Source organism: Zonotrichia albicollis, chromosome 6 (assembly GCF_047830755.1).
Source record: "Zonotrichia albicollis isolate bZonAlb1 chromosome 6, bZonAlb1.hap1, whole genome shotgun sequence".
Lineage (NCBI taxonomy): Eukaryota > Metazoa > Chordata > Aves > Passeriformes > Passerellidae > Zonotrichia > Zonotrichia albicollis.
In genome coordinates this window covers 31,831,816-31,846,060 of record NC_133824.1, presented here as the reverse complement: position 1 = coordinate 31,846,060, position 14,245 = coordinate 31,831,816, and the positions used below count along the sequence as shown (strand labels likewise).

At 47.1% G+C, this 14,245-nt stretch overlaps 1 protein-coding gene across 1 annotated transcript in view; it reads right to left on the bottom strand.

Moving 5' to 3' along the window:
- CREB3L1 (cAMP responsive element binding protein 3 like 1) overlaps positions 1 to 13,179 on the bottom strand; it is a 60,886-nt gene extending 47,707 nt beyond the window's left edge. The window contains exon 1 of the mRNA XM_074543056.1: positions 13,036 to 13,179. The gene's annotated coding sequence lies outside the window, so the exon portion shown is untranslated. The remainder of the gene's footprint in view (positions 1 to 13,035) is intronic.
- Positions 13,180 to 14,245: the final 1,066 nt, after the last annotated feature.

Genomic DNA, 14,245 nt, shown 5'->3' with positions numbered 1-14,245 from the left:
ATTCTTGGGGGAATATGTCACCTTTTTTATCCTAACCATTTCCTACAATTCAAGTCTTTCCCTAGGAAGGATGATGAGCTGCACACTCTGAATTTTACCCCAAGAAGATACCTTGCATCAAGCAGTGGGAAGCAAATGGCTTTGGTACAGGAGGAAGCTGAAGAGCTGCTGGAACAGGACTGGATGAGTCAGGGCAAGGGATGGCAACAACTCTGCTTTGACACACTGTATGTGCCATATAGAGTCAGCTCCAAACTCCCAGTTACCCACATGAAAGACTAGAGGGCAATCTATGCAAATTTGTGCCACTTGACCCCTCAAGCATGGTAGAGAAGTTGGACAATCACATCTTGGCTACACCCAACAGAATCTGCCCTGGTCAGAACAAAGCAGATACAGCACACACAGGTTGGTCAGGGGAGTGGGATGATGATGTTCCCTGTACTGGCAAGGGTTAAAAGCAAGGTCCAGATCCACAAGAAATCCTGTGAGGAGAAAAGCACAACCCGGCAATTCAGGCATGTCTCACCCCCGTTCAAATGACATTGTTTCAGTGCTGTCTGCCTCACCCCTCAGTGGTAATTACAGACTTTCACTACAGAGGGAAGAGAACACGGTGGAAGAAACCTTCATTACAGACATCTCCTAGAGAAAAGCAACCCCAGTGTAAAGTCTCAGGCACATAGCCAGGATCAGCCACCAAAGCAAAACACATTTAGGACAAAAATAAAAGGGGGAGAAGTGTTAAGTGCTTTGGGAAGATCAGAAGCCCACCAGATTGGCTGCAGTACAGTGCTGGGTGTGGGGAGCACTTTGGAGGAACTGGAATGCTGCCCTGCTTTTAAGTGGTGTGGTTTGCATTTACATTCTTCCTTCCTTCCTTCCTCCTTCTCTGGGTGCTTGTTTTCCCTGATGTCTCCATGTGTCCCTTTGTCACCCCTGGCAAACACCAGTGGGCTGGGAATAGATGGTTTTCCTAGGCTTCCTAGCTGGATGTTTGTCAAAGGGGCACATAAAGCTGTAGGTGTCCTTGGCTGACCCCTCTCCCTTTTGTACACCTAGCTTAAGATATACACTCAAGAACAGGCTTCTTGTACTCAAAGCTGGGGGCTCCTTCTTACCTTGAGTATATTACAGGGGCCCAAAGTCTGAGTTTTGTTACAAAGGATGCAAGAGGGTTTTTCTTCCCGGTAGGTCATGCATCTGTTACAGACCACGATCATTTCCTATTGCTGTGGTGCATCTGCCAGGCTTCCCTCAGGTAACTGACACCTCTGGCAAAAAAATGGTCTAATTCCTGCTGCTTTTCTTCCTCATTCCAACTTTCAGTTGACAAATGGCATAGGTCCAAGCTAAGTTGCTCTTTTTACCCCTGGGCATTCACATGTGTGAAACTGAGAACCACTGTCATGGCACGGTAAACTCAGTGTTTGTGGGAGAGGTCACTTCAGTGACAAAATTTTCCTACAGAGCCCTTTTTTGTTGCTGGTGGTAGCACCTTGTTCTTGCAGGATCGGGGTATGATGCTACATTAGAAAGATCCTTCAAACCAATAGGCCTTGTCCCCAGGCAGCTAACAGCAGCGATGGGAGAGGACCAGGAGGAGAAAAACGTTCAATCAGAGTGCTATTAAGATGTGTCTAGGGAACTGGCTGAATTTTAATTGTTCTTTCCCACTCAGTGAGTGAGCACAGGAAAAGATTTACCTTCTGGCCTTTCCATTTGGGCATGTTGACATTTCCAGGCGGCACTTTCCTCTGATGGAGAGGTTTGACGTCAGGTGGGCTGATTAAAGCCTGCAGTGCCTCTGACTCATTTGGCTACGTCCTGTGCAAGGGGATTTGTAATGTGTCTCTTGTCTTTCTTACACTTGTTATGGTTGGTTTTAAATAAATAAAGCTAAGCTCAATTCACAACTTCAGGGAAGATGCAACACGGCTCAGACTCAAATATGCATTGCCATGGCAACAGATGCTGTCAGGCACACACAGACGTGTCACTCTTGGCAGCCAACTCCCCTGCCCTCCTCTGTCTGCCCAAGCAGTGCATGGGGCTGGGGTGGGATGCAGGAAAGCCAGGTGAGGCTGGCACTGTCCATGCCACTTGGGCATGCAGCTGTTCCTGGGAAATGGCCTTGCTGCTCTCCCAGCCTCAGGAGAGCTCACCTGGGCCAGCCAACTGCCCTCTTGCAGAGCAAGAACTCCTTTGGGGGAAGCCCTGGTGAATGAAGTTGCCCCTAGTGTGACCTTCTCAATTTGCAAAAAGGAGGGGAGGGACTACCTGGATCAAAAAGTCTCATACAGCTGCTGCCAAGTGTGGCATGCTCTTCGTGCATGGACTGAGATCTGAAATAAAGAAATAAAAATTACCAGCTGCCTTCTGTTCAGATCCACTGACAAATCCCTCATGATTGCTAGAGAGATGCCCAGCTAGGAAACAGTAGTGGGGAGAGATGTGGTTGTGCAGCTGATTGTGGGGTGGATAGGTTAGGCAAGGCAAGGCAAGGCAAGGCAAGGCAAGGCAATAGAGTCCCTGGGTCCTCCCCAAGTACTTGTGTCTCCTTGGCATCCTGAGCAGGTCCCTTTGATGCTGCCATTTCCTGTACAGCTTTTGATTCATCAAGGACTTGAGTGTAGCAGCAGCCTAAAACATGAAGCGTGAAACATGGCCAAAGGCAGCATCACTAAGAAAGAGGCTCTTTGAAGTGCTCAAGAACTCCTTGCCCATGGCTCTGCACCTGTGCATCTCTAATGTCCACTGATTATACAACCATCAAAGTTGGAAGAGAACTTTAAGATAACCAAGTCCTGACCACCCAGCAGTATCAGGGTAACCCTTAAACCACTAAACCATATCACCCAGAACAGATCCAGATGCCTCTTAAACACCTTCAAGGATGGTGATTTCACCACCTCCCTGGGCAATCTATTGCAAGGTCTGACCACCCTAACAATGAAAAATCTTTTTCTAATACTTATTATACTAATACTGAATCTTCCCTGTATCAACTCAAGGCCATTCCCTCTGGTTCTTTCACTGCAGGCACGGTAGAAGAAATCAGTCTCTACCTGGACAGCACCTCAATGTCCTTTTTAAAGTGAGGGGCCCAAAACTGGATGCAGCACTTGAGCTGTGGCCTCACCAGTACTGAGTACAGAGGGGAGATCACTGCCCTGGTCCTGCTGGCTCCACTATTATAGACACATTGGCATTAGGCACATCCTTAGACACATAAGGATGCCATTGGCATTCCTGGCCACTTGGACACACACTGGATCATGTTCAGCCTCTGTTGACCAGCATTCCTAGGTCATTTTCTGCTGGGCATTTTTACAGCCACTCTTCCCCGAGCCTGTAGTGCTGCTTGGGGTTGTTGTGACCCAAGTGCAGGACCCAGCACTTTTCCTTATTGAACCTCTTGCAGTTGTCCTCAGTCCATTGATTGAGCCTGTCCAGATCCCTCTGCAGAGACTTCCTACCCTCAAATCAGATCAACATTCCCACACAACTTAGTGTCATCTGCAAATTTACTGAGGGTGCCATCAATCCCAATGTCCAAGTCATCAATAAAGATGTTAAACAGGACCAATCCCAAAACTGAGCCCTCGGGAGCACCGCTAGCAACCAGCTGCCAAATGGATTTAGCTCTATTCACCACAATTCTCTGGCTCTGGACATGCAGCCAGTTTTTGACCCATTGAAGAGACCACCCATGCAGGTCGTAAGCAGCCAGTTTTTCTAGGAAAAGAGGTACTAGAGAAATGAGACATTCTGGTTTGTGTGGCAAACAGGGCTAGCAGAGTTGCCAGATCTTCCTTTCTCCAAGTATCTCAGAACATTTAGCAGCTTTCCCAAAGCCTGGGCATCTGAAGTCCTGGAAACGTGGAAACTTCTTGCCTTCCCTGCTCTTAGGTGACTTCTGACAGCTGCAGGGAACTGGCTGAAAATGCGCCCTGCTGGCTCCAACATAGGCAAGGGAACCCAGGAAACCATCATTTACTGGTTTTAATCCTATTATTTTTAGATCACCCCATTGAGTGAGTTCTGAATTACAGTTTTTGGTTTGGCTTGTAGGCAAGCACAATGCACACAGGAAAGTGTTTGAGTGCTGTCCCACTGACCTGAGCTGCACCAAGAGGCAGCGTATACCCTGGTGGACTTGTACAGGGGCAGGAAGGGGCACAAAACAATTGAGCCAAGAATCCAGTCTTCCCAAATAGATCTCTAGGGCTGGGGAATGCTTTCTAGCTTAATCTTCATTTTGTAGGTTTAATGCTTTCCCATGTGGGGTGCTATGTCTTTTTTCTACCACAGCTGATTTGAAATTAACCTTTACCTCCTACGGTCGCTGCACCCTGCTACACTGGGGAAGTTAATAGCATCGAAGAGTTTGAACTTGTGAAATGTTTCTATGACTGCATAGATTGAGCCACATTACCATGACAAATCACTGAAATCTGAGAAATCTAATTTACAACACAAATTTCTTTTTTGTGTGTGTCTTTCCCAACTCAAATTCAAGTCAGAGAGTGTCTGGAATGTGCAGTAACTCTTAATCTAGCAGAACTGTGGGTGCAAGAAGGATGAAAAACAATTGCATGAGGTCTCCAGGGCTGGTCTACAATGACTCCAAACCCTAAATTGCTTATCCCTTGAACGTGGTTTACAGCAGCAATGGATCCTGGCGGAGCTGTGTAACCAGCACTTAAATAAAGGGGAGGCAGCAGGACCTCCTGAATCAGTGGCATCTGTTCTGGGAAGGGCTTGCCCAGAAACAGCCACAGCAAGAAGGTACTAAAACCCACTGTCTCCTCCTAGAAACAGAATTGAAGGTCACAAAGTAAAGACCCCTGCAACCAGCACTGGCCTCTGATTGAAAATAAATCCTTTCATGCACAGGCAGTGGTTTGAGAAAGGAAAATATTGAACTGCAGTGAAATCTTGGAGCGTTCATGGCTGGACACCTTGGAGTGGAAACACCAGTAGCATCAATTCAGGTAGAGCTCTATACCCCCAGCCACTGGCATTAATGTACAAGAATATTCCCATCTCTCAAATTTAGCTTCTTTCACAATAAAACTGATTTTTATGGTGCTTTTATCTGAGATAGTGTGAAAGTAACTCAGGAACAAGAGAGATGAAAGTCTGCTTGGTGTCACTGAGCCACCTCTGAAGCCAGGAAAATCATGATTCTCTGTAAACAGTTAGTGTTTTGCCCCAGTATGGGAATTGGCATCATTATTTCCAAGTGATGAGGGCTGCCACTGTCTCTGCCAGAACAATAAACAAAACAAAGCACTGTGGTGCTCCTACCCCTGTATTGCGCTCTCAGGACTAGCAGACAGCAGAGATATTTGGGCACTTAGCAGGTTCACTTCTTCCTTTAAAATGCACTAAAGGAAGTACTAGTAAAATACATTATATGAATGGCCCACATAACTTACTGCTGTCACTTATAACTGAGAAGGAACTGCAAAGAATGGAATTGATATTTATAGGGGTGAAAACACCTTTCTTTATTCTGAGAGCATGGCTTACAGTCCTATGAACCCTTTGCAGAATTCAGGTTTTCATAAAGCACTTGAAACAGGTGTTTGAAAATGGAGAACTGTTAAAAAACCTCAGCACCCTAAAGTCCACATCAAACCAGAAATGTTCCTCATGAACAAGTTAATATATAAATACACTTCACATCATATCTTTATTTCTGTGGAAGACCATTAAATTTCCAGGAAGTACCCAATGCTTCCTGGCACATACCAAGGGAGGTTGTGACCTGAGCAACAGCTGTAATGATCCCATCACAGACAGAATACTTTGCAGTATTCTACACAAATATTAATTCTGGTGCCAGCAAGTAGTTTTGCCTGGTCTTTTGCTGCCTGGTCAATTGCATATAAGTCACTCTTCCCTCACTGCAGGCTGCCATCCTCTCCTTCTTGACCAGATACTCAGTGGATTATTTTTGTCTCAGATCACATAGTCCCAATGGTACAATTACACACTGACCTCAAAGACTTGCTTTTAAAATTACCCTTCTTTAGCAAACCCTCTGTCTAGTGGGTTGGGTGGTTTTCTTATTTTTTATTTTTATATCTAAATGGTTAAATAGTGGGTGTGGTTGGGGAGAGAGGAAAAGAAGAAAGAGAAAGAAGCAGACAGAGCAAACAGTAGGGGAGACAGTTGTGAGGGTCACAAGTGCACTCAGGAGGGGGACATCCATGTACTCCAAAGAAAAGACACTTGGCTTCCTCTCTTTCCTCAGTAACATCTTCTCCTGGAAGGTCAGTCCTTCCTGTCAACAAATGTCATTTCATTACAGGGAGAGTAACAGTCCCTCTTCCTCATAGCTACAGCTAAAGATTTATTCCTGGGAACCACTACCTAAATCAGAGAGCAAACAAACCAGGAAATTTCAAATATGGCGTTAAATTTGGATCTTTCCTTTAAATGCTCACAGATGTTAAACATTTTACAAACAGAAGAGAGAGAAAAGCACCTCAGAAAGGCTCTGAAGGGCCTAGAGGCAAACAAGCCTAGGTTAGCAATCTTAACTGTAGAGATGTGCTCACATTGAAACCCATGTAGGACAAGTGTAATTTGTCCATGTTGCTATTCAGCTATTCAGCTGACAGTCCCATCAAATTTTTGAAAATCTTCATAGAATGCATGAAATCTCTTCAGGAGACATGAGCATCTTCTCTGAGGATGACAAGCTGGAGGGAATAGGACAACAGTGCGTCCTTGCAAGGAAAAAAAAGGGAAGAAATTCACAGGCTGCCAGGGGAAACTTCAAATATGCCTCAACTTCTCACATCCAGGTTGTGCACACTACTTTTTGAGTTTGCTACACAACAGGACTTTCCCCTCCACACTACAGACAGCTTTAAAACCCATCTGAAATTGTTTTAAGGCTCATGGGAGCTGCAGTGAATTTGCTCCAAGTGATAAAAGGAAGTTTTGCTGGGCTGGTTGTGAAAGTTGGCCTTCTAGTAGCCACCTGTCAGCTGGGCAGTGGCTGCTCTTCCATGGTGCTCATAATGGTCTCCTTCATCCTTCACATCTTCAGGTGTGCAAATCTATTCCACACTGTTCTGCACACCCTATTTTCTGTGGCCTTTTCCACACACTGGCTATGTCTCAGTCTGACAGGATGAGCTCCTTTTGTGTCAAACCTCACCAACAAAAGGTCAGGACTAGTACCTGGAGAGGAGGCCTGCAAATGGTGTCCTGATGTATTTGAGAAGAAGGCAACTGTCACTCGGATGACTCCTGCTCTGCATGGGAGTGTGATTGTGTAGGACAGATGTGAACCTCATCCGATTGGAAACAATCTTTGAACGTTCCAAATGGTCCATGTTCCAGCTGTTTGGGACAAGATAATCCTCCTCCCTTTGTTCATCCTGCAGCTCCCCTTGTACACAGCATCTTTTCCCCTTCTCCATTACTACACCATTGCACTGGGGTGTTGCCCTGTGCTGTTGCACAGCTGGCTTCACCCACATCTGCAGTGACTGCATGTTATGGTGGGTGAAATAATCTTTGTTTGGGGAGGGTTTTTTGTCAATTTTGTGAAAAGGTTTTGAAGCCTGTGAAATTGAAATGTACTTGATACCTTGCTGGAAGAGGCAACCAGCTGCTTAGCACAGCCTTGGCTGGAGCAGAAAGCAGTATTAGAGCTCCATTTAAATGATACCTATAAATGCTGGCAAGGGACATAGTGAGGATGAACTGTGTACTCACCATATCTCTCATTTGGGTTTAAAAAGCCAAATCCAGCTACCAACATTTGCTGAACAGAATTTGTTTCACGAATATCAGTCAACAAGACATCAGTCAAAAGTATTCATCTATAAAATAAAAAATTTCAAATTCCAAACTTTGCTCTTTTAATGAGCTCTGGTAAATTTGCTCCCTTTTACAATTCTGGGGTCAATCAATTAGCAACTGCCTAGGGGTGAAACTTAATTAAGCTCAGATAACACAACAGAGGTTTCACCTCCTTGCCCTCCCTCCATACACATCCTCATTTACACATCTGGGTAAAAGCTTCACTGCAAAGCCTGGAGAGAGCAATTGCTTCAAGCAGAGTCTCCGAGAGCACATCTGAGCTCCCAAAAAGCATTGCAAACTCTTGCATCATGCAGAGGCAAAGCAGCAAGGAAGCGAGAAGATTCACTCTGGCAAGCTGCTGCCACGGGGATAAGGTGTCACTGGGAACAACAAAAGGTGGTTTTACTGAGGAAACGTGGTGCCACGACTTATTAGTCTTTCAGCAGAAGCAGGAATCCTAGCGCTGCTCTGATGGTGCTGCTCCTGCAGCAGGAGCGAGCCAGCCATTCAGGACTAGTCTGACAAATCTGGCTCCAGCTGCTCGACTTTATTAACGACAGAAGCCCTGGAGGGGTGGGATCCAGAGGCATCACAGCGATTTTTTTCCCCTTTCCTAAGCACAAAAGACAGAAGTGGAATGTAGCTGAGGAATGCTTCGCCCTTGGAAGGGATGTAATAAATCTCCTTGGATGTGATATTTGGTTTATTTTGTGGGAGTCATTCAAAAGGAAAATGCAGATTGTGGGGCTTAGTGCTCAGCCTATGCTGGCAAAGGATCCCCGACAAAGAATGTCCATTGGCAGGGAATTTCCTGACTTTGCAAGAGAGCAAATGCCTCTTTCTCAGTTACTCTAAAAGCTGTTTTGTTATTATATAAAGGTTCTATAAAGCAGACAATGATCAGTTCTACTCCAGATTCACCAGAAGAAGGACAAGTAACCATCAGCCTTATTTGCAGGAGGAAGGGTTTGTGCTATGCTCAAGAAAGTGCTTTTTCCCCAGGACGGTCTCCTGGGCCGCAGGGGGCTGCTGGGGAGGCTGCGGCATCCCAATTGCTGGAAGCATTTAACGCCCACGCCACGCTCTGCTCCTGGGTGACTCCACCTTGGAGAGGGGTGACAGCTTCAGAGATCTCCCGAAGTCCCTGCCAGCCCTCTGGTTATTATTACTGTATGATTATTATTTAATAGCAAGAGTTGTCACCTTTGGGATAGGGACTTAAGGAGGATTCTTCCTGTACCTAAGGTCACTAGAACTAGGGATGTGTTAGCAGGCAGAGGTCAGGGAAGAAGAAAACAGAAGGGTACTGATGTGCAGATGGATTGGATTTACTGCAGCAGTATGGCAAAGAAAAAGCCCAAAGGTCACTATGGACCCACCACAGAGCAGAATGACAGCAGGCTCACAGAGAGTGGTGGGCAGGCAGGAGGGAATGGATTTATCCTGGATGCTCAGGTCTACAAGAGAAGTCCAAGAGGAAGTCATGACAGAGGCCAGATGAATGGCTATAAGCCACCTGGGAACCCTAAACCATCCTTAAAGGGGACCTGGAAGGGAAGAGAAGCAGACCCCATGGAGCCAACCATGGCTGTCTGCAGCAGTTCTACCTGAGAGAATCACCACAGTAGAAGGCAGAGGGGGTATACAAGCTGTTTTTCCGTGGTAAATACTTAATTATTACCCCTGGTGGTAAAGTTCCAGCTGTGAAAAGCCCAAAGCCCTTCCACCTGCCGGTTTGGATGGAAGTGGAGTAGCCTGAGCAGGCAGAGCTACCATTAGAGCACCAGGACACCTGGGGAAAGGTGGGAGTGTGGTCCCTACACACACTCCGTGAACCCCAGAAACTGCCCAGGCTATGAGTGGTGGCATCACTGATGGAGACCACAGTTCAGAGGGGTGAGCCATACAAGCCTTCATCTTTGCTGCTCTGCTCATCCTCCAGAAATACAATCTTGCTCACTCCGTCAGGTTACTGGAGACTCCCCTTTCTCATCTGCTTATAAGAGATTAAAAAGGATAGCAGATGTTGGCTAAGACTTTGATTTCCTACAAGAGAACGTGTTTGCAGTGCTCTGTGGAGGGATGAAGGCCTCTACAATAGATTGTACGAGTCCTTCAGGTTGTTGCCTGCCATTGTCACCTGCTGGAAATTACATGTTTTCAGTGTCTCCTGTCTTGCCAGGGAACACAAATATCTTCTGTGCTGCACCCTGTGTTTTCACATGGAGAGGAGGTGCCTGTGTGAAGCAAGTGACCTTATCAAGGAATTAGCACTCTTGGGTTATTACCAGGGCTGGACTGAGCACTTTGCTGCTGTTATCACTCCTATTGATTTTACATTTATAGAGAGCTGCAAATTTACACAGTGCTTAATAAACACAAAGTTTCCTGGACTGCAACTAGTATAGGAGAACTGGGAGACATAAAAAAAAAACCCAAAAAAAAAATAAAACACAGCATGATTAAAAAAAAAAAAAAACAATTACATGACATTTCTATGTTATTTTTTCCATTACAGTCCCAGGCTGAAGATTAGGGGATGTGTTGCCACACTCCCATACAGCACATACACATCCAGACATTGCAAGAGCAAATGGATCTAACATCTTCCCAGACAAAATGGCAATTTTGTACCATTTGTCCCACTGACATCATCCAAAGTTTTGGACAGAGGGGTCAAAATTGTGTTGGGTAAGAGTAAACCAGCAGAAGCCCTTGGGTTCTACTCCTGCTATGCCACTGAATATTTCACCCAAGTTTTCCAAAGATGCAAGTATTTTCCTCCTGCAAGAGTGGGGCCATGAGTCTCAGACTGGGATATAACATGGGACATCACTGGACTGAGGTATTTGTGAGCAGGAAAGTGATAGTTGAATTAATTCCCTCAGGGCACAGCACCATTATCATCACAAACATTTTGACTGTGGACAAATTATTTATTCATCAGCTTAAAAATTAAACCCTTTTTGCTTGTGGGTGTTAAAAAACTAGTTTTTTTCTAAAGGAACCTCTGAGAGCAGAATTAACATCCTCATCACCTCCACCATGTATCTGAAAATATCACCTTGTGTGACACTTTGAGGCAGAGAGACTCAAAAGAAGGAAAAGGAATAGCAAACAACCATGGGGACAGAGAAACTGGAAGATGCAAGGGAAAAGTAGAAGTCATGCAGCTTTGACCAAAGGGAAAGGAGCACATGCTGAATCCAGATAATCTCTGAGGAATCCAACAGGTAGGTTGAACAATTTTTAAAAAGCAGTGGTTTAGGCTCCAGATCTGAGTCATCACATACTGGTGATCAAAGGGGACTAGACAACAGTAAGTTGAAGCCCAGTGTTTGGGAAGCACTCAGGTAAGTGGAAACAAATGCCTGAAGGTGTTGTTTGAGGGAAAAAAACCCCCAAACCCAACAAAAGACCTCCCAGAACGAAAAAGGTTTCAAGCGCAGAGGTGCCATGTGGTACAGTAGAAACCCTGGCAGGAATCCTGTGAGATACACGCTCCCGCCAAGAATTTGGGTCGTCTGCTGCGAGTTCTGTCTTCAGCCCCTCCCAAGGAGTTAAAGTTCTGCCACTCTTCCCTCGCTGCTTTTGCTGCAGCCCTGGCTGTGAATCAGGCGCACCGCTCACACAGTTTACCTTGGCAGGATGTGAATGTCTATTGCGGGCTACAGGGTGTGGACAAGTGTGCCCAGGGCCTTTCTGCACAGCTTCTCCATATTCTCCAGAGGCTGGCATGGATGAATGGCCCAGCCTTGGAAAATATTATCGTCTCCCAGAGAATGCTGGTTCTGAGCTGTACCCAAAGGAAGCCAGGCAGCACTCAGGGGAAAACTTAATAAGCAGCTGGGTGAAACTCCCTGGGTTCTACAGATGGAGGGACGCAGAAACCTCTGCTTTTGAGCAGTTCACCTGAGAAAAACATTCCCTTACATCTTAGCCTTGACACTGGGCTTTCAGCCTGTTGTGTGCCTATGTGACATACACAGTGCCACCTAACAGATTTTTGGAGTGCTGGGCACTTCTGGATGTAACATATTTATTTCTCTGCCTCTTCCACAGGCTATCCCAAATACATGACCAGGTGTTAACAGCTTGACACTCTAAGGTCCCACAGCAGAATTTCCTCAAGTACTGCTTCTAGTGAGAAGGACCCACACATCCAAACGAAGTTCTGCAACCACCTTTCCAGGTATCTTCTGAACCTCTCACACAAAGGCCAAAGGTAGTCTGTCCAGTTCTATGATCCCACAGGGAATTGCATATTGTTCTAAATATGAATTTTCCCTCTACATGTGACTGCCTATCTTAGCAAAGCAATCACGAGGGCTAAGCTCTGGTGGTTCTGCTGTGCACAATGTCACCCAGAGTCCTTGCCAGTGCTCTTCACTGAACCTTTCAATTTCACTTTAAGCCACCATTGCTCCATCAGTACATCTTAATGCATCTGCCAGGCAAGAGATCATGTGATTCAATTTGGAGTTTTTCTGCATGGGCCAATAGATATCAGAGTCTGTATATGAGCATATACAAGTTATTTTCAGCTCGTCTGTAACATGCAATTCCACCCACCAGGCTTGCAGAGATATATAAATCATGGAGGTGTCTAAAATAACAGGCCCTGAGGAAACATCTGTCACCTTTTCAAGCTTGGGAGGGAGGAGGATGAAGCATTCAACTCCACAACATACTGAATTTTCTTTCAGCTCTAAGAAAGCAGAGAGCAGCAAGTCTTTCTGACACAGCCCAGATGCCCTGGCAGTTGGGTATTCTCATTGACTTCACACTGCGTTTGACCTGTGAGCGTAACACAGGCAATACTGATACACTCAGCAATTTCGATGACATTTGTGCGATCTCTCACCCTTATCATCAAAAGAAAATGATTGCTTCAATTCTCTCGTTTCTGTGGGCTTTATCCCGCCAAAGCGACTGGTGGTTGGCCCTTTGCACTCGATCTCTTAATCAAAGGAAAACAGAACTTGCTGTGTTGGAATCTACTGACAGCTGTTCTAGTCCTGAAACCCGCCACCGCCTGCGCTAGGGAAGCGTGTGGGCCAGAGCCTCGCCTATGCTACAGATACTCCCATTTTCACTGGAAAAATCAGGAAAAGCTGTGAAGTTGTTTATTTGCCCTCTCTCTCGCTCCTCCTTTCTTTTGAATTGGTCTGATCTTCTCTCTTGGACCTCAACCCCACTCACTTTTTGCTGCTCGTCCTAGTGGAGAAAACCGCAATGGAGCAGGGTAAGAAGACGGAAGCGATTTCCCCCCGGCCGCCGGGCGCCCCAGCCGCGGGGCCGCCATGAGCGCCGCCCGCCCCGCGCTCGCTGACGGGGCGCCGTGAGGGCAGCGCGCGGCCCGCCCGCGGCGGCGCCGCCCCCTGGCGGCGGGCGGGCGGCACTGCCGTGTGCTGCTGCGTCCGGGTCCGTGTCCTCGTCCTCATCCTCATCCTCGTCCTCGTCCCCGTCCCCGTCCCCATCCCCATCCTCATCCTCATCAAAATCCTCGACCGTGCTGTGTCCCTGTCCATGCCCATGTCTGTGTTAGTGTCCATGCTGTAGCTATGCTCTGGCCTGTGCCTGTGCTAGTGCCCATGCCAGGGCCGTGCCCTTATCCGTGTCTGCGCATGTGGCCTTGTTGGTGGCATGGGCCTGGCCATGCTGTGCCTGTGGCTGTGCCCATGGAATTTTGACTGTGGCCGTGGCCATGGCCATGTCCATGTCCTTGCCTGCGCCTGTGCTGTAGCCATGTCCAAGGGCCTTTTTACCCATGGCCATGCTCATTGCCCTGGCATTTTAGTCTGTCATATGTCCTTGTCCATGCTTATGCTGTGGCTGTGGGCATGACCATGGCCATGAAAAGTATCCTTGTCCATAGCCATGATGCAGCCATGACTATGCCGTGGTAGTGGCTGTGGCCATAGCTTTGTCTATGCCATGCCCATGTCCTTGTCTGTGCTTGTAATGTGGCTGTGGCCGTGGCCATGCTGTGGCTGTGGCCTTGTCTGTGCCTGTGGCCGTGCTGTGGCTGTGCCCGTGCCTATGCCGTAGCCATGGCCATGCCAGTGTCTGCACCATGTGCTCCATGAGTGCTGAGCCAAGCCTCGAGACCGAGGTTGTTTTTGTAGACAAACCTACACGGCAGACTCACTGCCCAGGCCCTAAAAGGAGAGCTGAGTATTCCCTCCTCCGATGTATTTCACCCCCCCTCCCCGCAGTTACCGGCGATTTTCCGGAAAGTTTGCGCAATCTTTCCTGTAAAACCCGCTGGTCTTTAATGTCATTTTAGTCAGAAAAAACCCTAAACAGCAAAAAACCCAAAGCGAAGCCCCGGGACGCCTGCGTGCCGCGGGTGCCCGGCCCCGGGCGCTGGTGCCGAGCCGGAGCAGGGGCGCCGGGCGGGCCCGGACAG